The following is a 25035-nucleotide window of genomic DNA, read 5'->3' as shown; positions in this document are numbered from 1 at the left end:
GACAGACATTTCACACAAAACTAATTACGTCTTTTCCCTTTTCGGGGGCCTCTAAAAATTGAATGGATACCGAAGTGAATAAATAGAAGAAAAAACAGACTAGATAAACATTATTTAAATTTTCATTTCGAATATAAAACTGATGCTATGGAAAATCGCCTTGATCTTACAGAGACCAAGCCTGTGGACAGCTTAGACCAGTAACTCATTGACAAGTCATTGACGTGACAAAAATGTATTGGCCTAAATATTCCACAGGTTGTGACGTCGCAGGTCAGTATTCGGGCCTTCTATAACGATTGGTCTCAGTCCAGCTCGTCATATTTCTTGACCGATATTTGTTTTGGTCAGCGAATCATTCTGGTCGTAATATTTTGATATTTTCAAACATATCAAGAACTCAAGGCTTGACCTTGACTCGATTGAGCTCATAGATAGAACAGGAATCAAAAACAAAATAAAAAGATTGGAAATATTTTCAGAAATCTTATTTGTTTCGTTTATTGCCGCCATGACATCGTAGATTTGTCTTTTTATTATATCTTTTTTTTTTCGTTTTTTCTCTATTAGGATGACCTCATGATAAAAACCCACGAAAAACCCATGTGTGTGTGTGGGATGGAGAGGGGGAATTAAAGTAACAATTTATTTATTCGTCCTTGGCCTCCAGGAGTATCATTTCTAAGCAGCCAGTTTCGGATCTGATAAGACGTTATCTTGTTGAGGCTTGAGAAAGCTTTAGAAAGACTCTATTTATAGACGATTTGATGCGGGCAATTGTGTTCTTGACAAAACGAGGCCAAGGAAAAGTTTTCATGAAAAGAGATAAATACATAAACTGTTAGGAGGAGGACATTAACGTCAAATATTTCAATCAGTGTAGGATTGGGGGAGAAAATAAATATCCTTAGATTACATTAGTTATGACCAATAAGAGTATGTATGTCATTGTGTCTCTTATTTTATTATGATATTCCGAGAACGTTTATCCTTCATAACATTAAGACAAGATAATTACATACAGTGACGTAGCTAGGGGAGGGGCAGGGGGTCCAAATTCGAAAGTCCTCCCCCCGGGCCGCTACTTGTGCTATCCACGTTGTTACATAAGTTAGTGACCCTGTTGTATGAATTTCACACATTAGACATATATTTATTAAGTACATTATCTCATGACATGTTGTCGAATGTCAAAATGATAATAATAATAATAATAATAATCTTTATTATCCGTAAGGAAATTTGTCTTACAATTTGTGCATTACACCAAACAAAAAACATTATAACTATAAGAAACCAAAGTGTACATTCACACCAGACTCACTCATAATTTACTTGTGACAAAGTTTATACCAGATTGTTCTTATTTAATGATTTGATTGCTAGGGGAACAAAAGAGTGTTTGTGTCTGTCTTTGCTATCGGTGTCTTGTATCACTTTTGTGATGGTAAAATCACAAAATCCTGACACAAAGGGTGATTCTTTATTTCGAGGATCTTGTTAGCTTTTTTATAGATGTTTGTCTCAAACAACTGCCCAAATGGGGTTTGTTTTTTGCCAATGATTTTGCCAGCAACATTTAGGATTCTATAAAGTTTATTCCTATTTTTAATGCTCAGATTGCCATACCAGGCATGTTGTCGAATGTCAAAATGATGCAGCTACCTAAAGAGGCCCTCACAATGCCTAGCTACGCCTCTGATTAAGTACTACCAGTATCTATGTGTCAATCTAGTTGAGACTTAAGCTCTTTTAAGTCATTGGTTTTCCTGGTCGATGTGGGCAACCCGTCCATTCTCTACAGGAAAGAAAGAGCACGTGTAGGAATCTGACTACCAATCTAAAGATCTCTGGTTCAAGTTCTGGTGGTTACAGTTGAAATTTATTATGAATTATAAAATGTATAACGAACTTGAGTCCCTGATTTCACTCAGATCCTACTGGTTACATGCATCTAGACTTATGTAATGACAATAGCAAGACGCGTAGAAGTTGGGTTTAATTGGGTATTTCCTTAGTGACGTGACAGTACATCAAAAAGTAAAAACGGAAATAGGTCAGACGAAGAACGGACGAGAGACGAAGAGACGGCTTGTATTTAAACTTGACGACGTGGACTGTGCCTTTATTTCTGTAATAAAGTGATGTGTATTTAAAAAGGCTGAATTATCTCATTATTTATTGTTTATTCTTTGGTGAGTTGTACTTAAGAAACTCGCAGCTATAATTAACAAAACTTCAAGTAAATAGATTATTTAATATCATCTACACTACATTCAACTAACAACCACCAACACTTACAAAGTCAATCTCATTGTTTCGGCATCACAATATAATAATCAACTATCTGTCACAGAAGCTAAGACTCTAAGAGAAATTTGCATTCAAACATATTTTCCCAAAATTGTTGTTAAAACCTGAAATATAAAGTACGTTATACATAGGCGCGTCATGGCGCGTGTTTAGCAGTTTGCAAAGTGTTTGATCACATCATCGCACAAAGTCTCCAGACAAAGAGACGTCCCAATTGGCATTAGTCTTATACCAAGTCATTACAATGGCATGAGAAGCAAGAAGTGGGAGTGGTTAGGACTTCGCTTTTGGAGGGCAATAAATGTTCCTATAAGTGTGTGCATGAAAAACTGAAACATCATAAACGATAGAGGCAAAAGAGGCCTCGCTACAGAGGAAAGTTGTAACTTTATTGTAACTATATATATTTATTTATATTTCTATATATAATTCTCTTCGTCGCCCAACCATGCGGGACACCACTCACACACGCCAACTCTCTAACCCTCGATAAAAAAAGTCATGGAAAGATAACTCTTTTATTTCTGCAAGTCGGACTAGAGTTACCCCACATAACTTTCGCGGCGACAGAGAGCGAGGCTCAGAAAAAAAAAAGGGTCTGAGGGAGAACAAGAAATCTTTCTGTTTACATTCTATATTTGATTACATTTATTTGTATATTTTTTATACACGTCAATATCTGGCGCTGACAAATCCCTGTTAGATTAGCCTTTGACAGTTAATAAAGCACAGGGCTAAACGTTCAAAAAGATATGCCTATATCTTTCAAAACCTGTTTTCAGGCATGGGCAATTGTATGTTGCTCTCTCCAGAGTTCCTTCTTTTCATTCACTCACAGTCGTTTGCCCAAACCCACCCCATTTGGACAATTGTGTCTTTCAGGAAGTGTTCACCCGTCACTAAATAGCGGCGTATGCTACGCCGTGGGTCGACTAGTATAAATATATGTAAACTCCTTGTTACCAAAGCAGGTGTCAGAGCCGGAGTCTTTGCTAAATAGCGGCCTACCGAAATCACTTTTTTATAGCTACATAATAGCTGCAGAGCTGACATGGTTCAAAAGGCATCAATTAATTTTTATTTCATAGTATTCAGTGCATCAATGCTTAGTGCATTTCTTCATACCAGTGATACCCAAGCTAATTTTACATACAGGCCAGTTAAAGTACCGACACTCTAGTCGCGAGCCACAAAAAAACTAAACGAAATTGGCTTGAAAACAATTTTATTAGAAAATTCTGAATCTGGTACTTACATTAATTAATTCGAATTTTTTTCTTTTTTATGCGTCAGAGAATGGCTTCATCTCTCTACTAAAATGTGAGCAACATTTTAGCTAGCTTTACCACCAACTTATTTTCTTGTCTCTTTTGGTGAATATTCCCATCAATCCTCCAATCTCTAGGCATAGTTAAACAATCTTTTATTCGCGGATCAAAGCGAGAATGCCGTTATATTTGTTTTATGATGGCGTTTATATGTTGTTGTTATTTTTAAAACTGCCACACTTTCTTTGTAACAAACATGTTGACTTGTTATCGTGTTATCGTGTTATCGTGTTCCACAAAATAGAAAATGTCTGTTCACTTTTCCTGGAAGATACTTCATTTAGAGTCCCATTTCATAAACGCTGTTAAGGGTCTTGGTACAAATCCATCAGAGAAAAGCTGAGGGCCCTTACGTAGGAAAAGATGCATTTTACAACCTTTTTTATTTTTTGGAGTGGGATTTTCTACAATGGTACCGACGTTTCGGCGGGCCGGAGGTAACCACATGGCGGGTCGGAGTGGGCCCTCTGGCCTTATTTTGGGCATCACTGCAGTTCATACAGTCTAGTTGCTTAAAATAAAGAAAATGACTGACGAAGTTCTCCCCCTGAAGATCGCGGCGCTTCCCCAGACCCCCATTTTTTTTTTTGGACTGCTCACAACCGTATGGTTTTTATGCAAGATTTTTAGGAGAAATGATTTCAGCCTCTCAAGCCTCCACTCACAGGGATGAATGATAGCTGGGTAGGAGTTGAAATGGGAGACCTCTCTTAATAATGTGATTCTCTTTAAAAGAAGTCAAATCTTCAACACTCTAAATACCGAGTCTGTTGTACATTTTAATTTTGTCAGTAACTTAGTTTATCAAGCACTAAATATTTATATAGCTCTAGTTATTAAGTATCCAACAATTTCAACATAATGGGTTGAAGATTTTTTTTTTCCAAGGGGAGATTACTTTCCCAGTGTTCCGGAAACAATTATTTCCCTTGTCAGTATTTTTCACTTCTTTCTTTACTTGTCTCTTAATTATTTTTTTTTACTTATACTATCTCAATGATATCTGCATTTATTTTTTTTTCTTATTTCCTTTCATCTCTTTCTTCAATTACTCTAATAGGGCTGTAGATTGTTAAGCAGCGTTTTATAAGTTAACATTTGTTGTACATACTATTTTTAGAACTTATAATTTGGTTGGATTGAATACGATTCCTACCATGCATGCAAGTTTAATTTAAAATATTTTTTTTTTTTAAATGTTCTATGATGGTCAAGAATAATACAAACTAAGTGTAACATTTTTTTCCTTTACCAAAATCTATCCGTCCCGATCATTAGACTGACCAAAAAAAAAATACCATTAAATAAGCATTAAAAAATACGTTTTAAAAAACAAAAATTCCTGCAAGGGAAATAGCCGCACAATTACTGCCAAATCTCTCAATAAAGCAGGAATTATCGTCCTTTTATACAAAACACTTAATAAATTACCTTTAATTAATTAATTAATTGGTTTAATTTTTTAAAGATTCGTGTGTTGTCATAAAAAACAATAATTGTGCAGAAAAGTTTCTTTCCGAGAATGTAAAAGGAGAGATCACGTGTTCAAGATTAGTGTCTCATTGTCGAGGACAACACACAAATCAATAAAAATAAACATGTAATTTCATATATATTAGTCATAATTACTTAATTTAGTTTTATGAAGAAAATTTACTAAATTATGTGAGGTATTCTATTTTTTTAATAAGATAAGATAAGAAGATAAACCTTATGTAGAGAATTAGATTGTTGCAAAAAATTTTAAACTAATATTAATCTATAAACCTATTTATATAAGTACTTGAAAGCTTGTTGTATTTCATTAGAATGAAACCTTGTTGTGTTGCATTAGGTATTAAACCTTGTTGTATTTCATTTGTTATGAAACCTTCTTGTATTTCATTTGGTATGAAAATTGTGTCATATTTTTTTCTTCTTTCCGTTCAGTTGCTTGCCATAGAAATACATGTTTTGTTTCCTATAATATTTGTACATACAGTAGGAATTGGATTTTTTAATAGGAATTTATCTACTTCTTTAACTCTTTCTCTCCTAATTGACGATACCATAGTTAATTTGATCTCACTAAATTAAATTAATCTTTGATTAAATAAACTTGACTTTGTGTTCTATAAAAAGAGCCTGCATTCCCCTTTAATTCTAGACCAAATAAAACAGTTTCTGATAACAAACAACAATGTTATTGAAGCTTAATCATAACAAGGTAGTGAAATAGTATTGAGCTAAACTGAAGAAATCCGTCGAAACGTGGACAAATAATTACGGAGAGAAAGAGTTAAAGGAAAATCTTTCTATCAAATCTGTTTCTTGTTGCACTTTGTGTATCGCCCTTAGTGTTAATAACTGAATGCACTGAGTATACATCCTTCAATCAACTCAAACATCACATCACTGTGACATCACACATCAATGACATCGTAATGAATGAATCTGTTAGCACTTCTCTTCCTCCTTCTCGCTTTCAGATTTGAGTCGACCTGGGTTTTTTTTTGTTTGTTTGTTTGTTTGTGTTTGTATGTGGAGTAACGTCGTGCAAACATGGTAACGAGATGACTGTGAAGCAAGTTATTGTCTTAGGATCAAATGTCAACTATGATGCATGATCTCTCTAACTCTCTCTCTCTACCTCTCTCTATCGCTCTCTCTCTCACACACACACACACACACCGTCCCGACGCATCAATGGACGTCACAGTCAGCGCTTATGCTATTCTCAGGGACAGTTAATTACCTTTTTTTTTTCTCTATCGAAGACGACATCAATCAAAGCTAATGTTTTTTTTTTCTTTAGACATCAAATGTCAAAACGACCTTGAACTTTTTTTTCCTTAGTGATTCGTTAGATTAAAAAACAAAGTGTTTGCTGGCTTTCTGTGATTATAAAGATTATGTCAATGTCAACTGCCAAATACTTTTTTCTTTAGTTGTTGACATTTGAAGTTTAATGTCATTTTTAAAAGTTTGCTTGCCTAGGATTCTGATCATTAGGTATTCTGTTCATTAGTGGTGTATGCTTTATTGATGTTTTGTAATTTATTGATTAGCTAAGACACTAAGAGAAAGACTGATTTTTAAATTAGGGAAAGTTTGTTTAATTTCTTGAATCATAACTTGACGATAGTAATCTTTTTGTAATACGGTATCAATTTTATGGACAAGTAAATAACTTTACGGACATTTATTAAAGAGTTTATCCAATAGTCGAAAAAAAATAATTTATTATCTACTAGCCTGACATTACCCGCGGCCTGCGGGTTTAAGTTTGTGTTTACTAATGTAGTGGATTGGATTTAGATGTATGTTAAACTTAGCTAATGATCCTTTCACGTTATTTCTCTTTCGCTACGAAAATAAAATTAGTTTTGCGAAAATGGGTTTACCCGAAGCCGATACATTCATATCTATTAAAAACGAAAAGAGCGATAGCTTTGTTAAATGAATGGGATTATAAAGTGAACAATTAAACGAAATAATTTTTAGTACGCGATTCATGAATGAATATAGATCTAGGCCTATCTCAACTCGGCTTCGCAGCTTTCGTAAACGAATGTAGTCTCTAAAAAATAATGCTTTAGAAAACCAAATTTGAATGTTTATTTGATCAAAATATGAAATGAATGGACTATAATTAGTATGTTCATGTGTTAAAGTATAAAACTATCTGTGCGAAGAGAAGTTTCATCATCTTAGAGTTGAATTAGCGTTTTAGATCTAGGGATGGTATTATAAAGTAAACAGTTAAACGAATTAATATTTAGATCTAGTACGCGATTCATTACGGTATTGTCTAATGAAAGAATGTTCGTCAGGAAATCTGTAGTCACAGATATAAGGAACTAATTTATGTAAAAAATGCTTTTAAAACACAAAATTGAAGGTTAATTTTATTATATAATGAAATCAATGGATCTTCTTTTGTATTTTCATGTGTCAAAGTAAAAAACTATCTGCGCAAAGTGTATTTCTTAAAATTAGGAAAGAGTCTAAATCCTTTCAATCTTTTCTCATGTCAACATTGTAGACATGGCCTAGATCCATAAAATACTATAGCTGTAATAGAGTCGGACAACTTTATTTTTTTTTAGGGTCTTAAGTTTGTTTTAGGGCTACAATACATACACTAAGGTCTAAGTTGGTACCCAAGAAACATTCCTGCCAAGTTTTATCAAGATTGGTCAAGCGATTTTGATGTCTATAAGTAATATACATACACCTCACATTCTACTTCATAGTATAGAAGATATTTAAACACTATCTTGCTTTACTCTGATTCTGCACACGATCTATTTCTGCACACGATCTATCTCTGCACACGATCTACTTCTTCACAAGTTCTACATATATCTCTGCACAAGATCTATTTGCATATGATCTTTTTTTCTGCACACGATCTATTTCTGCACACGATCTATTTGACGCGATCCATGTATGCTAACCAACTACCTCTGCACACGATTTATTTCTGCCCACGATCTATACCTACACATGAGCTTTCTCTGAACACTAACTATCTGCACACAATCTACTTCTGCACAAGATATATCTCTGTACACGATATATCTATATACTGTATTTATTGCATATTTATTTCACTGTCTTTTCTTGCTATTAATTCATGTAATTCAACTAGTGAACATATTCTGTAATATTTTGAAAAGAAATAACAATTAAACAATGTAGTGTATTTTCAAATTGTTTACAAATTATTATTTTTATAACTATATTAAAAAGCTTTTAAATTCATTCTGTGGCACTGCCAGCATCAATTTGTATTTACTAGAATCGAAATTCATTATATTTCTTTTAACAGTCACTGAAAAATTTTCTCTAATTCGTGAAGCGTTCCATATTTTTTACCCGGGTACGCCGCTGTACTGTCTCAACGTGGCACTTGGGTGGAAACGACCATTAGAGGAAGTGGTTAGGCTAAATGAATAGCAAAACAAAACTCCTGTGGGAGTGTCCAAGGGAACACGAGAGCTTACCCATTGCACGGAGTGGAGTTGAAGGAGAGCTCCTACGGCCCTGTCGATAATCCATGCGCCGTTCCTCATGGGACCGTTACACAAATAGCGAGTCCTCCACGGTTAGCTTGGTACAACATAGGAAAATGGTGGAGGTCCCCGGTGCACTCGGCCTTCGGCCATGTCTAGCCTATGCGCCCGGGGGCCAGATGCATCGAAAATAGCAATGCTTTACATAGGCATTGACTTGGGTCTCTTCCAGACAGAACGGTGGTTCACGCAGGTTGTTTTTTTTTTTTTTTTACTGTTTGACGTTGAAACAGGTTTTTTTTCAAACTTAGAGCTCGAAGAGCCTTCGGCTCAGCTCTTAGACTATCAAACGGTCTGCAGCAGTAACGCCCTTTGACAAGCAACGAGACTCTTTTTATGGATTTATGGAATGTTGAGCGCCTTTAAAGTATCTGTGAGGTCAGTTGTCATTATATTATTATTATTATTATTATTATTATTATTAAACATCTCAACACATTAGATTTTAATGAAACGCTATGTTGACAATTTAAGAGTAACCTTCCCTTAATAGATTCCATACTACATTTTATTACTGTAATAAATGGATTAGTTATTTTGCTCGGACACCAGAAATAGAATTTAAGAAAGACACAATATACAATGATTGGAGTCAAATAATGTCATAATTTGAAACATTTCAATTCTTATAGTCAACACACTTTTCCCTTACAAGTGCCAATTTGGGCGGCATTTGGGCCCCTATTAGTGGTGGGCCTGGGCGCAATGAACCCCTTGGCATCATGCTTGCTACGCAACTGCACACTATTTATTTTTTGCACTCAGTCTATTACTGCCACGATCTCTATATTCAAACGATATATTTCTACGATATTTTCATTAGATCTAATTTATAAATCTCTCCGCGGTCTTGAAGGTAATATCAAAGTGAACACGAAAATAAACACATTTGTATCTTTCCTCTGTACATAAAGAGGAGCACAGTCTCATTTTCTGTGGACACGTCAAGTGCTGCAGAGACCAATCTTCGCTGGAAAAGTCAATGAAGGTCTAGACATGAGTCGGTTGGAAGTGATTCAGTATGGTTATCGATAAATCGGAGGCGGTTATGGAACCCTCTAATTAACGAAGGAGTTGAAATAAAAGCCCTAGACTTTACTAAAAGAGGTAATGAGAATAAGAATTTCATTATATGTAAAACAGATTAGAATATACAAACTCCTTCGTTGTTGAAGATGAGCATAATCTTAATTGATATGAGTTTGGAGATGCCTTTGGAGCTTGATCTTAGGATTAACTTTTATATAGATTCACTTTCATTCTTACAACTTGCTCAGAGCGTTATTGTTCACTAGGCCAGTGGGGAGATCTAGAAGAAGGTTGTCTGTGTTGCCTTTAGGCACTCAGTAACATCTGTGTGCGAGTCTGGTTTCGAACTTCGAGGTCTTTGATAGGTAGCCAAGTTAAGCTCAAGCGCACTTAGCCTATAAACCACATATCCAAAATCTTTGCCTTGAAAGTAGCCTAGATGTGTCTATTGGTCCTATTGATGAATAGTCCTGTAAGAGGTCCTGCGTTTTTTTTCTTTTTAAACTTATTTTATATTATTATTATTATTTTGATTTTATTTCTGTCTCGTTGCCTGAAACACAAACACTGACGGCTCCAAAACAGTAGAAATAATCATGGGATAGTTTCTTCCAGTCATGCGCATCCACAGCTTTGAATACTTCCACTGAAAAACGTAAGAAGTGTACAACTATGAAATGCTGCAAGATGAATCACAATCACAGTGAACAAAAGTAATGCTACAAGTAAGGTCACTATATGTAGAAAGAAAAAAAGACTACATAAAAAGAAAATGTGTAAAAAGTTATTAGAGATTTTCAATCGAAAAGTTAGTTACAGTAATTTGCTTTTTTTACTCGCTTTGATTTTTAGGATCCCGTTTACGTTTCTAAGAGAGAAAAAGAAGACGAAATGAGATGGAGAAATGAGGTGACAATATAATGGATCCTAAAGAAACATTAGAGAGAAGGAAAAGAATAAGATCGAGAGAGATTTTGAGATAAATAAACAATGGCAAGGACGCCATATTGAAAGATTGCTGTGCCAACGAGGGCCAAAGAGTCTGGAATTGTGTTGCCAGTCACACCTATGTGACTCGGTACCCAATGCATTATTACAGGGGTGCCATAGCGTTGTTTAATGTTATGTGAAGCCATGATGACAGTGTTGATATTGGGGGGGGGGCATGGTCCAGGGCTTTGCAAAGCCTGTAGTACAGATTTTGAGTCAGTGACCACAACAATCTGTGTTGCCCTCAAATGTCCCTCGCGGAGTTGAGAGTCAATGACTTTTAAGGCTTCACAGACTGCCATGGTCTCCGCATCAAAACTGCAAACATAGTAATGATAATACCAATAGCAACGTATACAATTAAATAACTAGATTGCATATAACAAAGCAAATGTTTAATGAAGTAATGATATGATGAGGCATAAATGACGAATACATATTGGTAGCATTTACAAAGGCAATTACAAGTTATACATTCTATGCAAAAGAACTATAGCACACCTTAATCTCAGTGCCACAGTCAAACAGGGCTCGCCACACCGACACCATGGACGTTAGTCAAATACCATAACAAAGCCTACAAATCAGACTTGACTCCGGCAGATTCCCAAGCCTGCGTCCCTAAACAAGAAAATACGCATTCCTTGAGACCGTCATTACAATATTATATTAATAACGATTTCAAAACTACCCGCGAAGAATAAGGCAAACCAAACAAACTTACCCAACAGTGCGGAAGTAAACACCAAAGTAAACTCCAACCAAAGATCCGCCATCAGCACAACCACAACAGAAGCAAAGAGGCAATGACATCAACAAAGCGCGACCTTAGGAACTAGAGCGCACAAACCATTATGGTGCACAAAAGAGACATCGCACAAGAAGCAACTCTAGATGGGCACGACATCGCGCTCTCGTAGGCGGCACCTGTGGGTCAGTAAAACTCAAGCTTTATGCAACACAAACATTTCTAGAGCATACATATAAGGTATTTTAAAAAATCGACTGTTATTACTGTTAACAATATAAAATCTAATTTTTGATAGCACATTAAGTTTGTTTGTTTTTTTAATCTAAACATGACAGACAAACGAACAGGTATATAGCCCAAAAACAATAACAAAAAAGGAGAATTTTTTCTTCGGAGTTCGCTTAAAAGATTTGATTAACATAAGCAAGCGTACATGTAATAATGTTCTTTAAAAAAAAATAAAACTATGTAAATGATAAGATAAATGTAAATGATAAGATAAGATCTCTGCGTCCACTAAAAACAAATGGACCAGCTCCACTTCCGATCACTTACTCTATTTGTCGGGGGAAATTTGTATTTCGTCCATCGACCCCCGTGTTGATAATATTACCCCAAGGATGACCAGTTATGACCAGACAAGGTTAATCTGGCCTGACTAGTCTCGGCCGTCCACCTGCTACCATCCCTATTTCTGATTGACCCTTATCGGGCTCTAACAGTTCCATTGGACCAGTCGTAGTGAATAGCTAATAAACTGAGTTCTCCAGATGACCGTTACAAAACCGAAAACAGGACTGAATTACAAATAAAACGGTCCCACGCCAGACTGATTATTCGACCAATAAACACGAAAATGTCCAGCTCGGAAAAGTGCAAAGAATCTGCATATGTTCCTTTTTGTATTATAGATTTTCATACATGGCGGTAAATCTATAAATAGCCATCTTTTTGGTGTATCCGGTGTACACAAGTGAAGTGTGGATAACATGTGTGTGTGTTTTAAGTTCTATGATTATTTTTGCGCACTTTCTAGCACTGCAGAGTCGATTTTCTACGACCTGAATATTGTATCACATCTAATGCAGAAAAAGTCCATTAGCTGCCTGGCGTCTAGTTCATATTTATTTTCGTCTTTTTGCGCCTGTCTTTGGCAAGGGATTTTCTTTGGGCCTCAAATGTGTGTCCGGCGAGAGAGCTCTCCAGCTGTCTCTATCAGAGGCTAACTGCTGCCAGCTTTTATCTGTCCCTTGCTGTGACAGCCAAGTCCCTCCACTTTTCCAGGCCAGCAGTTGTTCATACCAGGATATCAAGAGAGAGGACGGTCCATTCTTTTATGTTCTCCAGTCAGCTTTTTTTGGACGACCCTTCTTCGTGCTCCCTCAGTGCTGCAAGCTTCTTTGCTCTTTGCCATTGATGGCAAAATGGCGCCCAAGTTAACCTTAACAGCTCTTCCGGAAGGTACCTCTGTTACGTCGTCTTCCGTTAAGCTCGTCAAAAAAAGATAACAGATGTGACCTAATTAAAGGTCAATCCCTAGTAAAGTATAAATTACATGACCTCGACCATCAACAAAACTAGATATTTTATGTCCTAATAGTAATAATAATAATAAAATAATAAATGTTCCTTGGAACATTCTCGTTGCCTGTCAGAGGGCAGTACTGCTGTAGACCTGCCACATCCCCAGAAAATTCCTCAGTGGAAACTGATAAAGGGACTACGATGAATTTTGTTTCCCTTTAACGAAACTCGACCCTGGCAGCGCCAGAGAATGAATACTCGTTCGTTTCTGATATAATAATAATAATAATAGGCGCCTAACATCTCTAAATCCCTACGTAGATTCAGGTTGCCTGTCTTACTGTATAAGATGCAAGTTTTTAAAATGCGATCAAAACTGCATGCCTCCACCAATGAACTAGTTTCCTTCCTACTCAAATATGACCCCGAGGTGACCCCTCTGAACCTACTTAATGTTGATGTTAATGTCGGTTTGGGTGACTTAGGTCATGTGATTCGCCAATGGGAAGAAAAAACACTCCACGGAAAATTCCCGGCTATATTTGATGGGGACACCATTGACAAGACTGCTTCCTTAGCATGGCTCAAAGCAGGTCATCTCTACCCTGAAACTGAAGGCTTTGTCACAGCAATACAGGACAGAGTAATTAGAACAAAAAATTACGAGAAACATATCCTAAAACTCAATATTGTTGACAAATACCGAAAATGTGGAAATGTGGGTGAGTCAATTGAACATATAATGGCAGGATGTTCAGCCCTATCAGAATCTGCCTACCTAGGTCGCCATAACCAAGTTGCAAAGTTAATATACCAGCACTTGGCTTTGATACATAATTTGATCGGTAAGGATACACCTCCTTATCACAAATACTCGGTTCTAGAGTCTACTGATCATCTGCTGAACTGGGATAGGCCTATTTTGACCGACAAAACGGTAGATTTTAATCGCCCTGATCTGCTGCTCATCGATTAAAAAAAAAAAGAAAAAGCCTCTACCATTATTGACATCTCCCTACCACTGTCTCATAATTTAAGAAAAACTGAGCTGAAAAAACAACGAAAATTTGGGCACCTAGGCTTCGAGATTAAACGTTTATGGAAGTTATCTAAAACAAATATATACCCCATAGTTATATCGAGCGAGAGGATAATAGACCTCACAGATACATTGGCATTCCCAGGAACATTCTCGTTGCCTGTCAGAGGGCGGAATAGCTACAGACCTGCCACATCACCAGAAAATTCCTCAGTGGAAACTAATAAAGGGACTACGATGAATTGTGTTTCCCTTCAACGAACCTCGACCCTGGCAGCGCCAGAGAATGAATACTCGTTCTTTTCTAACATAATAATAATAATAGAAGTGAACTCTTGTGATATCAATCGAAGGCTTCCGCTTTGAGATACTTTTGTATTCACAGTGTTGCAAGAACGAGGCACGTACAAAAAGCTCATTAGAGAAATTGGAAAAGTCTCTCGCCAGCAAAAATTGTTCTATGGGAACGAAAAGACAACAAAAAATCCATTTTGGGATTAGCTTACATTTTGATGTTATAGATACAGCTGTATAAGCCGAGGAACTATTTTAAACTGCGTAAGCTTTTAGAAGTTGAAGCTTTCAAACGAATCGGATTTTCCCAAAGCGTGTGGTGTGTATGAGTGTGTGTGTTTGCCACAGTTTGTTTGAATGTGTATATTCGGGTGTGTTTTCAGAGACATAAGTTAAAAAAAAAACAACGTGAAAGTGAAAAGGAATATTTAAATTAAGACGCATAGTAAGTAGCTGTATGCTGTCAACTAGGTTTTATGTTTACATCTATTGTAATTAACTACAAACATTTTTTTGTCTATGACGTATGGTTATAAACATAGACTATATATAAACGTTAAATAAAGTCTATGGATATGAATAGCTTTTTATTTTGGTAAATCCGGTGTAATGTTGTTTTTTTCAATACAGGAAGTGTTGATCATTATTTATTTGACAAGGTTCGTCATTATTTCTGCCGCACTTTTTAACACTGTAAAATCAAATTGCCTGGCCCTTTCGCTTGTAGCAGAGGCGGCCTACTGTGGAGGTGAATAGGACTAACGTAGAAGATGTCTTATGGGGCTAAAAGGCTATCCAATCAAAATGCAAGAGATTACCGTGTTTCAAATCGGTGGTGAAAATGTCCACTTGGAGCTGAGTGGACTAGGGAGCGTCCTAAAAGTCAGGGCACAACAAGCAAAATAAAATAAAATCTTTAAAAAAAAAGCAGTGCCATATACAAACAAAACTTATTTATAATTAAAGAAGAATGGAACTCATTTTTTTCCTCTTTTTCGATACCAAACTAAGTAATTAAATACCATTACTTGATTAACTCATTGGTTATATTTTTTTTAATTGATTCATGATTTGCTAGGTAAAAAAAAAAATATTGTGTAAAGTTTCATCTGACAATGGTTGTGGGAGAACTAACGTGTACACAATGTATGCCACACAGACAGAATGTGTTGATAAGCTTTGTAACAAAAAGAAATATGGAAAGCATGATTCTTAACTAGAAGCGAGGTCATATAGTTTCAGAAAGACAGTCAGTGCTCCACAACTTACTTAGGCATGTAGCTAGCAGAAGCATTCAAACCGTTGCACTCTCTTGTTTGAGAACCATCCATTGAATACGCAAAGATGACGTTGCTTCACATCTGCCAATACATTAGGGATATAATGTGCGCTGGAGTGTGTGTGTGCTTATATAAATATGGGGGAGCGGGGAGAGGGAAGGACTCCAGGAAAGGAAAGACATTTAGGGGCAGTAACTTATGGGCTGAAAAAAAAACAACAACAACAACCTGAGAGGTTGGGTGAATACAGAAAAGTCTAGATGTTGGCTAAAGTCCCTAAGATTGATTTCAGGAACTACTCTATTTAAGGGTCAGGATTGTGTGTGGTATTAGTATCTGAGTGGGAGTTAGATCTATGGTCCTATTGGTCAGTAATGAGGAATTGATAATTTGTTTCCTTTGGGAAGGATAGTTTTATAAGTCTGGATTTGAATGTGTCTTTAGATTTGGTTTCAATTGTCGGAGTATTGTTTCACTTTTTTCTCTCCGCCTTACTTTCTCCCTCTCTCTCTCTCTCTTTCTCATTCACTCACTTCACCTCTTTCGTTCTCTCTTTCTCTCTTCTCCATTTCTCTCTCTCTTTTGTCTATTTGTGCCTTTTATCTCTCCACTTATCTCTTCTCTCTTTCTCTCTATCTTCACTCTTTCATTCTTATCTCTCCCCCCATCCCATTCACCATGTCTCTCTCTCTCTCTCTCTCTATACTCACTTTTGTCAATGTTATTCTCGCTATTTCTCTCTCTCTATACTCACTTTTGTCAATGTTATTCTCGCTATTTCTCTCTCTCTATACTCACTTTTGTCAATGTTATTCTCGCTATTTCTCTCTCTCTCTCTCTCTCTCTGCCTATCTCTCACATTCACTTTCTTCCTGTCCAATAAAGTAATCTATAACAAATCTATAAATATATTTATAACAAAAGTTATAAACATCCACCACACACCTACAGATTTGTGTTTCTGCATTTTGTTCACTATTTTCTCTCCTTATAAATGCAACTCTTTCTTTCTCTCTCCCTCACTGGTTCTCTCTCTCTCTCTCTCTCTCTCTCATTCATACTCACACACAGCCTCTATGTCTGAGTAGATCTGTGAGTTTCGCTCGATGTCATTGACATAACTTCTCTAAACCACATTTAATACAGTTAATTTGTTTTAAAAAGAGTTGGGTTTATTTTTTCTTGTATTCTCTTGTCTAAATTTCCTTTCCACGTCCACACTGATTGATGTGAGAGTCCAATGTTCAATTTCAAAGAGAATCAACGAAATTTAAAAATCCATCAAAAGAAACGGAAGAAGACAAAAGTAGCTGTAAGTAGCTGTAAGTAGCTGTAAGTAGCTCTGAGTTCATATAATCACCCAATTTATGTAATTGTGACATACTCGTTTCAAAACTAAAACACGTACGTGACCTCGCTTGCTTTTCAGAGCTCTAATCTTTACATAAAATGAAAGCATGGGGGCTAATCTATAAATAGAAAGCTATTTGGTGTATCCGGTCTACAGAATACGGAAGCATTGATAAACTATAAGTTTTTAAAACCCTGGAATAATTTATATGTACTACTTATTGCACAATAGAATCAAATAAAAAAAATCATATTTGTAAACAAAGAGAATATGTCACGTGATAGTATTGTTTACATTTATGGCCTCTTAGATGTTGTTGTTATTGTGAAAATGGTCTAGAAGACTCTAGATCTTTAATAAATAAATAAAATATATTACAATTATTCACTAAATGCCACGAATTGTTCAAGTAGATCTACTGCGACCACGTGACTTAGCTAAAAGTAGGTCAGAGATATGGAACTATCCCATTCAACACTGACAAGGCATGTACATTTTTTTATTCCAGTCAATTTTTGTTTTCTTTGGTAAATTGTATATATATATATATCTATATATACACATACAATGTGGTTTTATTTTTGACAAAAAAAAAAGAAAAAACTTAGATCGTAGGGTGGCGTTATTTCTTGTGACGTTATTTCTTCTGACGTTATTTCTTGTGACGTAAACTGAGCTTAGGGGTGCAGTTTGGTGAAAAGCTTGAACTAAGAGTTTCTGTGTTCGAATCCGTGCTTTTCTGTGCTCTTTTAGTACATCCCTTATCTACCCCCACCCTATCAACATTATTTAATGGTGGTTGTTGTGTAGCTACTGGAGAATTTTGTTACCAGTCGGCCATGAAAACAGATGATCTTTGACTTCACCTGCTCCAAAAACCACGTGGTCAGAAAAGGGAAATTTTTATTTTTTTTTAATTAATTTTTGTTGTACCTTAAATAGAAACTGGATAAGTGTGAGAAAGAAGGAGAGAGATATGAAGAGAGAGAGAGAAAGAGAAAGAGAGATAGAGAGAGAGAAGAGAAATAGAAAAGAGAGAAAGAAATAGGAAAGAGAGAAAGAGAAATATCAAGCAGCGAATCATCAACTAAGGTCTTCAATCTGAACACACTATTTCATGAAGACCTTATTGACGTACTAAAACAGCATGGCCAAGTAGACGTGTAAATTAGCTGAACATGTCCCCAAATAAGAATCTTCTTAATTGAACACATCATAGATGAACGACTCATGTCTCTATAAACTCACTAAACTGAAACAGCACATAATTGATGGAGATAATGTATAGAGATCTAGGCTACGGTGACAAACACAAAAAAAAAGTTTCTATTAGACTTTTTTTACTTCCGACTTTCGGGCTGCAGACGACAGACACTTTAAACAGTGACCAGACGATTGTCGTAGCACAGGAGGAACAATACATTAGAGCAGCATAAAGTCCATGAAATCTCCGTCTGACAAGGTCTTCTTGAAATGGTTCTTTGCCAGTGGTTCTGATCTCATTTCATTGACCCCCCCCCCACACACACACACAAAATGTTCAAAAATAACTTTAGAATTGTGTCTCTATGTATTTTTTTTCTCTTGGAGTTTTTCACACTAAACTAAACAATGGCTGGGACACTAAATTTTACGTCACTGTAACCAACTAAGTAATAAATGCAAAATACTTTTTTAGATAAAAGTTTATACTGAGTGACATTATTTAGAATCAATCACGTAATAAATTTTAACAGATCTTGACAAAATAATACATTTGTGCGATTGGAAATATTTGATTAATTGTTTTATTTTGGCGCAACCTTCTAGCATGTTCAGTGACCTATGGTCCAATCAGTGGACCAGTGCATGTTGGGTGGGGTAGGGTTTCTGTGCTTTTTTTCCCAAAACTTTTCTTTTTCAAGTTGCTGAGTCTGTATCTGAACCCTAGCCACTGAGTTATACAAATACTTATACAAAATAGAAGATCCTAGGGTTATCTTTTGATAGTTTCACATTTTTAGCCTACGACCTAATTCTCTACAAAAAAGGCTCATCTACCTTGGCTAGTAATATCTCATTGACAAAATAAATAATTACTTACGACTAATTGATCAAAGAAGTAGAAAATAATTGTTAACAATTTCAATTTGATCCGAGAATGGGAAGTGTGAGAAATAACGTGCACAAGACTTGTACCAGACACACAGACACAAAGACTTGTACCAGACACACAGACACAACGACTTGTACCAGACACACAGACACAAAGACTTGTACCAGACACACAGACACAACGACTTGTACCAGACACACAGACACAAAGACTTGTACCAGACACACAGACACAACGACTTGTACCAGACACACAGACACAAAGACTTGTTCCAGACACAGACACAAAGACTTGTACCAGACACACAGACACAAAGACTTGAACCAAACACACAGACACAAAGACTTGAACCAAACACACAGACACAAAGACATGTACCAGACACACAGACACAAGACTTGTACCAGACAAACAGATACAAGACTTGTAGTCTCTGATAGTGCACACCTTCTCAGTTTAGTCTCTGATAGTGCACACCTTCTCAGTTTAGTCTCTGATAGTGCACACCTTCTCAGTTTAGTCTCTGATAGTGCACACCTTCTCAGTTTAGTCTCTGATAGTGCACACCTTCTCAGTCTAGTCTCTGATAGTGCACACCTTCTCAGTCTAGTCTCTGATAGTGCACACCTTCTCAGTCTAGTCTCTGATAGTGCACACCTTCTCAGTCTAGTCTCTGATAGTGCACACCTTCTCAGTCTAGTCTCTGATAGTGCACACCTTCTCAGTCTAGTCTCTGATAGTGCACACCTTCTCAGTCTAGTCTCTGATAGTACACACCTTCTCAGTCTAGTCTCTGATAGTGCACACCTTCTCAGTCTAGTCTCTGATAGTGCACACCTTCTCAGTCTAGTCTTCTGCACTAGCTTGGATGGCGGTGTGCATGGCAAGGTTAAACCATTATGTTCCGCTATCAACGAATTGATTCTTCGGTGCTAAAAGACATAAACACAATTGCTCCTATACATTTTACAAAACAGTTCTTATTTACAACACTTCTTTTAGTTTGCACACCGGATACACCAAAAAACAAACAACTAATTATATTTTTTCCGCCATAGTATTTTTTTTTCTAGTTTATAAATTACAGGCAATGTTGAAACTATACAATGTCAAAGGACAAAATGAAAACATGTAAATTGCTTCTAGCCGTGGGGGTGAAAGGCCCGGTTGAGAACCGCTATTTTGAGAAAGTGAGTATCGATTTTAAAATCTCAGGCAGAACGCAACCTATTTTCAACTACTATTGAATGCTTAATATGGTCCCTGGAAGTAACTCTGAAATTGAATGACATCTTGTATTTCTGGCAAGTTATAACTCTTGCCAACCATGTGGGGATTATATGGAGCAACTACTTGAGCTGTACTACTTGATTTCAATCTTGAAAAAGAGAGATAAAAATGCTGAATTTAGACTTTGTAATTCGTAGAACTTTGACCTTTTCGGTCTGAGCTCATAATGGGAAGAACTTGACACTGTTGTAGTTCTTCAATGTTCTTCACCAGAGTTATCCTTCTTAAACTTATTTAAAATGCATCTCTCGGCACAGGAAATAAAGTCAGACTTTTTTGAAAATTTTCTTGTTAGGTTAAGATGTCCTGTCGTCAAAAGACCGAACTGGGACTTGGAATCGCTTCCCACTAATCCAACCCCCTAGACAATGAAAATCACAACCAGCCTGGGCATTCTCCATATATAGGAGGGTTTGTGACAGCTGGTTACTAACTTAGGATCCTCTACTCAGTTCACCAGCTTCTAAAAGTCATGTACGAGAAATGTTTCTCTGACCGCCAACTCACCAACACAAAGAAAAAAATGTCTTAAGCCCCCCCCCCCCCCGCACACTTACTCTCTCTCTCTCTCTCTCTCTCTCTCTCACACACACACACACAAGCTCAGTCTCTTCCAATTTGTTTCTTTGTTTACCCTCCTAGTTTTATAGTTTTGTTTCCTTCTTCCCGAAACAACAAAAGAATTTTTTTTAAAGTAAAAACAAACGAAAAACTGTTGACCATTTTTTTCTAATCATTCTTCCCTGGTCTCCATTTTTACATTCACATTCCTACAAAACATACGTTCATATTTCCAAAGTCTAAGTCTGTGTTCACACTGGCTCGTTGAAACAAATTAAAAATGTTGAAAATCAAAAACCTGTTCGAGGTGTGTTTATGTATGTTTATGTGTGTGTGTGTGTGTGTGTATAAAAGAGTGTAAGCCTGTGCATATAAAAATGTGTGTGTGTGTGTATGTCAAAGTAGATTTAGAACAATAGTGTGCCTTTATTTAGATTATGTACTTTGTAGACAGGGTTTAAATAAAATCAGACACGATTTTAAAAAAAAAACGAGATTACAAAGAGAGTTTGTGTGTCAGACAAACTCAGAGGCGGCCCCGTTGGAGTCGGATCCCTGTCGGATCCGCCTATTCGCAAGGAATATTCAAGACGTGATTTTGTTTTCATTGTCAAAAGTAATAATGTTTCAGAGATTCATTTGGCGTTGTAAAAAAAATTTTTTTTTCGTAAAATATTTTACATATTTTGGATGTTCCTTCAAAGTAAAAGATAATTTACTTCCTGATCCAAATCTCTCGCTGGATGACGGGGGAAGGCAGCGAGGAGGTTATGAAACCGGGACCGTAGAGATAATCAGTCCAGCGCGCTAACTGCACGACCAAGCATTGCTGTTAACTTAATAACAAAATAATAGCCTATTATTGATTAAGAGATATATTACACATTACGGCATGACAACTACCGGATATGTACATATGTCAGACGAGCGATTCTAGATAATCTTTTGGTATTGATTTGTAGTTGAAAAAAAAAAAGAAAAGAACAAATCATCGAGCTTGTATTTCGTCAACGTCTGCTCGATGTCCCAAAATTGTTGCACCGAGTGAGTTCTTTTAGCATTTCGTTTAAAGAATTAAAGAATCAACTCCATATGATGTCAAAGAAAACAAAATTCTGCCTAGTGAGACTAAAATGTCTTTATCAATACGAGCAGGCTATCTAGGGTTCATAGACATTGGTGCACCAAGTTATTTCAGTATTTCATTTAAAGAATTAACTACATATTACGTTAAAGGAAAAAAAAAATCCATTAAGTCACTATGGCCTAGTGAGACTAAAAAAAGTCATCAATACGAGCAGGTTGTCGAGGGTTTATAGACATTGGTGCACTGAGTGAGTTCTTTTTAGCATTTCATTTAAGGAATTAACTCCATATGACGTCAAAGGAAAAAAATCCACTACGTCACACTGCCTAGTTAGTGTCATGGGTGGGTTTTTTCCAGCTCGTGCTTTAGGGGTAGACATAAGTTCCTCGAACTTCTAGGTTCCCCACCTCGACAGTACAAACCAAAGCAAAGAGTAATGGCCTTTAGAACTACGGCTTACTGAACCTCGAATACATGTCATCCAAATGAACAACAATTGTTCAACGTAAACAGTATTAATACAACGATCGATAAGTTAACTTATATAAGTTGAATATCAAGAATGTAAATGCAACAATTTAATGAATAAATAATGTAACATGACCTGACAGGTGAATACGGGTTTGGTAACTAGTATTATACATGATCAAACACAAACAAGCAACTTATTCAAACTAACATAGCACACCTTAATCTCAGTGTCACAACTCGAAGCCCACAACCTAAAACCATAGAGGAAGAACCAAACCATACATCAGGCTTGGCTCTTACAGAGTCCCAAACCTGCGTCCCTAAACAAGAAAAATAAGCATTCCTTAAGATCGCAATTCACAAGATCGTAGGACCAACTAATTTAGAGCTACACCACCACGAAGAATAAAGTAAACTAAACTAACTTACCCAATACTGGGGAAAACAACACCAAAGAAAACAACTCCAACAAAAGACCCGCCATCGGCACTACCACAACAGAAACAAATGACATCAACGAAGCGCGTCCTTAGGAACGCACAAATCATTATATTGCACAAAAGAAAACACTCAGCAAGAAGCAACTCTAGATGCGCACGACAGTGAGACTAAAAATGTCTTTATCAATACGAGCAGGCTCTCGAGGGTTCATAGACTTTAGTGCACCGAGTTATTTAGCATTGTATTTTTAAAAATTAACTACATATTACGTCAAAGGAAAAAAATCCATTACGTCACAATGGACTAGTTAGACTAAATATGTATGTATGCATATCTATGTGCATATATAAGGATTGAAGACGCATTTTTTGTGCGTTTTGTCTGTCAGTCTGTCTGTCCGTCATGTTAATATCTTTAAAAAAAAAAAGACTAAAAGCTATTGAAAATCTGATTAAAATTTAATTTCCCTTCCAAAACATCGCAATAGTTTTAAGTTTCTATAATAAATTGTTCCGGGTGTTTTATATATAGTGAGAAAAAACAAGAATTCCAGATAAATCAAATACCGTTAATTAAATTTTTGGGATAGTCTCGTATGAAAATTAGATGTATCATAGTCTTGTGGAGAGATTTTCAAACCATACTTTGGTGTTAGGAAGTTGTTTTCCTTAAAAATCGGAACATGATATTAACGATAATTAGATTTTCCAACGTTTTAGCTAGAAAATTAAAGGCATTGTAAGAGAGAAGTGCGATTTTACATAAATAAAGTTAAAAAGATTTTCATAAGAAATCCGGAACAACCAATTTTCGTAAATGAGAAGAAGATTATCTGTTTATTTTTTTAGAAGAGGGATTTCAAACAGTTATTTGGCGTTAGTAGATTTTTCATATAAAATTCGGAACATTTTTGGCGACGATTTGTAAGAAAATTAAAGTAATGTAGGTCGATTTCTTTTTCAAAACAAAATCCGGAGCATACTTTACCGATTAAACAACTTTTGTTATGTTTCGGCAAGAAAATTAACTGTAAAATAAGTCTAAAAAGTAATTTTCAATAATCGTTTCTAGTAAATTACTTTCTTATTTTAAAATCCTGAACAACCTATTGTCGATATTTTGGAAAAAATAAAGTCATTTGACATAAATTTGTTTTAAGTTGAAAATACGGAACAATTTGATATTGATAATTCAACTATAGTGACGTATTTTCAGAGAATATAAGTGTAATTTTTGTCAATTATGCGATCTGAAACAATCATTTGACATAGTTTAATTTTTTATAAAACAATATCCGGAACAACTTTATAGTTAATGAAATATAAATCAGTATAGAGATTTTCATTTAGCATTTATATGCTATTTACATTAAAAAACCGGAACAACATATTATTGATCATGTGTTTTTGCAACTTTTAAGCATGGAAATTAAATGTAATATTAGTCAGAAGAGCAAATAAACATTGGTTGGCATTGATTTTTTTTTTCACAAAAACATTCGGAACAATCAATTATGTATACTTTAATTTTTGTTTATACGAACAAGGCAAATTAATCTTTCAGTATTCACAGATACGGCTAAATATGTTTCGTCACCTTAGATAATTGAACACGTTATATCTCCCACACCCATCTTGGATCAAGTTGAAACTTTAAACATGTATTAATTCTACCAAACAAAACAAGAATCAATTAAAAAATTAACCAGATTGTCACTTAATTATTGGTAATCAATTTTTTTTTTATATCGAATACGCAGCTGCTAGCTTGATGGTCTAGGGCTAGAAACCAGGCTATTAATAAAAATATACTTTCAGATTAAAACCTGTACGCCACATGAGTTCTTGACATCAGACCCCACGATTTGGGGTCATTTACACAACTGAACGCATACTACGTCACGTTTATTGCAATTGTGATTACGACTTAAATGTCACAAACTAAGATATTGCTTTACAAAGCTTATAAAATATTCCTCTGTCTGTGTGTCTGTCTGTCTGGATGTAGTTTTTTACACGTGTTGTCCTCCACTTCCCATTCTCGGATCAAGTTGAAAGTTTGCAGTTATTCGGAGTCGAAGACAAAACATGAATCCATTCAAAACTTTATCAATAAATTAATCAATTAGTGGTAA

The 25035-nt window shown here is 35.9% G+C and overlaps 1 protein-coding gene across 8 annotated transcripts in view; it reads left to right on the top strand.

Moving 5' to 3' along the window:
• Positions 1 to 25035, top strand: part of LOC106057104 (cysteinyl leukotriene receptor 1-like) — a 133252-nt gene that overhangs the window by 49976 nt on the left and 58241 nt on the right. For 2 of the 8 annotated variants that reach the window (XM_056024172.1, XM_056024170.1), the window contains exon 1: positions 16801 to 16917. The exons of 4 other annotated variants lie outside the window; for them this stretch is intronic. The gene's annotated coding sequence lies outside the window, so the exon portion shown is untranslated. Of the gene's footprint in view, positions 1 to 16800; positions 16928 to 25035 lie in introns of those variants that run through there. 2 more of the 8 variants (XM_056024169.1, XM_056024165.1) reach the window with 1 other exon arrangement.

This window comes from Biomphalaria glabrata, chromosome 3 (assembly GCF_947242115.1).
Source record: "Biomphalaria glabrata chromosome 3, xgBioGlab47.1, whole genome shotgun sequence".
Lineage (NCBI taxonomy): Eukaryota > Metazoa > Mollusca > Gastropoda > Planorbidae > Biomphalaria > Biomphalaria glabrata.
This window is presented reverse-complemented; position numbering and strand designations above follow the sequence as displayed.